We start from the raw sequence: 3,574 nt of genomic DNA on the forward strand, positions 1-3,574 counted from the left end.
GATGTCATGCTTTGTCCTTATAAGAACAGTGTTGCTAGTTTCAGACATATCTCATGATGTTTTTCCAATGGAAGGGACACATCTTTTCCACTTCAAAATGTGGGTGTAATCAGATTTGTTACTGGCATGGTAACTAGTGATCGACATAGAACTCGACGAGTTTAGACCTGATTTAAATTTGTAGTGTTGGGATTTTTTAAATTTAAGTTCGGATTAGATGATAAAAAGTTTTTTATTAGACTTGATCAGATAAAATAGTGTGATTATCTACCAGACTTAATCTTTTCCATCACTCAATTTTAATTATATTCTTGTTTTGGTTATTAAACTTACAAAACTTTTAATTTGATCACTCAACTTTTGAATTATACCATTTTTATCATTCGAGTGTTAAAATAGGAATAGCAAGATGACATAACATTTTTTTTCCTAACGGGGGTTGTTTTCTATTGAGGTGGAAGCCACCTAATTTTTTTTACATTTTTTTACATTTTTTTTAATTTTATATTATTTTCAACAATTTTAAAACTCTCATAGCTTCATTCATGTCTCATGTTGTCGTTGATATTGTCATTTTCCAATTTATTTTCTAACTATTCCAAGCAACAATAAATTTATCTTATTGTCCCTTATCATTCTATTAGATTATATCTTTTCTCAAAATCTTTTTAAAATTCACAAAATTTCAACTTAAAACCCAAAGAAAACTATTTTGATCCACCATCTCTATAATTCGATCAATGTGAAATAATGGCATAGTTCATGTCTTCCTTCTCCACCTCCCCACCATTTTGAAAGAATATACTCTATCGTCAGAAAATAAAATGGAGTCCAAAAAGTTAGGGTAAAAATTTGGGAAGGGAGGTTTTAGGGGCATGCTTACAAATTAAAATATTTTTTTGGGAAATTTTTATAATTTTTTAAAAGATAAATGCTTGTTATTAACTTCATTAAATGATGGCTTATGGATTACTTTTGCACTTGTAGTAGACCTATTTTATCATTTCCGTCCATATGATATTTTCGCATTAACTTAGCTCTCAAAGTTAAAGTTGTTAATTATATCATCCTAAACCCTTCTAAACCCTAACTTAGAACCCTACATAATAGTAAATAGTTTAAACATTGATGTGATTAAACAACTTCGAGGGTTAAATTGATGTGAAAATACCAATAAGGCAAAAATAATAAATTGAGTACACTACAAGGACAAAGTAGCCCTTACGCCTTAAATAATTAACGACGGAGTATCCATAAACAAAATAATGCCAAAATTGAGTAATCAAATCGATATTTTTAGAGTTTAGTGACTAAATCAATAATATGATCAAAGTTGAGTGATAAAAACTTATAATTTAACCTTTAAATTTTTAGAAGGAGACATCCTTCTATGTGACTCTTCTTCATCCTTTCAATTGCTTGGAGACTTTTGAAGAGTCAAGTCAAGGGAATTGGAAACTTCAGTAATCAATATGTACTTTATAGATGTCCTAAAGTTAATATGCACAGAAGAAACTAAAAGTTAAAGGCAATGTAATTAATGAGATAAAATATTAATTTTTTAATATAAGATTAGGATTAAATTATAATATTATGAATACAATTTTCTCAATTAGGGAAGGCTAAGGTCATTTCCAAACTGAATGTCTATAATATCTAACCCGAATTAATCAATTAATAAATTAAATATAATTTATTAAAAAAATCAATAAGAAAATGATAAAAGGAAACTAAGTTTGGATCGATGGGCATAGATCGAGTTGGGATTTTAGTTAACACGACATGATTTGAACCGAAATAAATACAATTAAAGAATAAAAAATTATTTTATTCAATAAAAATAGAGATCTAATTGAAAAAAATAATACATAGAAGATTATTATTATAATTATCTCTAAATATATAAGGTAAATTTATATATTTTTTGAATCGGTCAGATATTTTTATCATAAATCCGAATTCGATCCGAATATATTTTTTAAAAAATCTTATTTGAATTTTTTTTTAAATCCGATCGGATTTGGTCTGGTGCCCATCCCTATGCGCCACGGTCCCATCGCTGACACTTCCCTTTGACTGGTCAAACTGCAATATTACCTACCCAGAAAGCCAATCTTTATCCTGGCAACAGCTATAGCTAATCTCCAATGGCCATAATAGATTTTGGTGTTTTAACTTGCATTAACTGATACAGAACAATGTAATTACTGATAGATAACAGAAGTTTTAAAGAACAAGAAAGAACTACATTTATTGACTTGAATAACACTTGATTTTCCACACACACATACACACACAAAAAACCCATGGAATACATGAGAGGTAAGTGGTTCTTCACTTATAAGAAACAAGTTTATAGAAAATATGGCTGCCGATGGTGAAGTTTGGGGTAAGTCCTTCTCCATGTTGATCTCCTCTTCGTTTTCTTCTTCATTGATGGTTTCTAGTTTTATGTGGATGTTGAGCCGATGCACAGCGATGAAAGGGGTCGGCACATACACACACATACACACACAAAAAACCCATGGAATACATGAGAGGTATGCTCATGGAGCATGGACATCGATTAACATGACGGTAAGTGGTTCTTCCCTTATAAGAAACAAGTTTATAGAAAATATGGCTGCCGATGGTGAAGTTTGGGGTAAGTCCTTCTCCATGTTGATCTCCTCTTCGTTTTCTTCTTCATTGATGGTTTCTAGTTTTATGTGGATGTTGAGCCGATGCACGGCGATGCACGACGGCGGAGAAGGGGGTGAGAGATGGAGCGGCGGCGGCAGCCGTGGGAGTGTAGAGTTTTTTTTTGGAGAGTGGTGACAGAGAAGATATCAGCCACGGGGCAAACAACGCTTTCTTTTGTAATGGAATTAATGTAGAAATGAATGTCAATTAATGTTGAATTCCATGCTTGATTTATATAGAAGTTGTAGATGGTTATATGACCCTTGGTTTTTTATAATTACTTAAATGACATTTTAAAACTTTATTTATATTGAAAATACTTTATAATTTTTTTATTAATATGAGATAAGTAATTAATTAGTACAAATATAATATTTTTTTAGATAATCATTTGACATTGAATACTTATATCTATGACATTTATGATGCTAACTCGGGATCTCAATGACTAATAACAAGTCTTTTACTACTGAGGTTACTTAGTTCTACAAATATTATTTTTTTAGAAGGAGAAGAGAAAAAGATAGTTAAATATTGAATATGAGATATAATGCGAATTAAGATTAAAGTGATATGAGGTAGGAGTAAACAAAATTTAATTTGATTTGAAAAATACATATTTCAATTTTGAATTGTTTAGATTATTCTAATCAATTTAAAATTTTAGGTCATTTTTAAATTTGACTTAATTTGGAATTTTAAAGTTTGAATAACCAAAATTAAAAAAATAAAATGGCGTTATTTTAATCTCTAATTAAGGACTTTGATTGTTTCATGATTTGGTTCTCAATTTTCTAGTTTCTTTAATTCTTCGTTCATATTAAATTTGTTTTTGACAAAATTTGAACTACATGTTCCTCAATCATGGTAGAATATCTATGTAATTTTTTTA

Source organism: Hibiscus syriacus, unplaced genomic scaffold (assembly GCF_006381635.1).
Source record: "Hibiscus syriacus cultivar Baekdansim isolate YM2019G1 unplaced genomic scaffold, ASM638163v2 tig00009019_pilon, whole genome shotgun sequence".
Lineage (NCBI taxonomy): Eukaryota > Viridiplantae > Streptophyta > Magnoliopsida > Malvales > Malvaceae > Hibiscus > Hibiscus syriacus.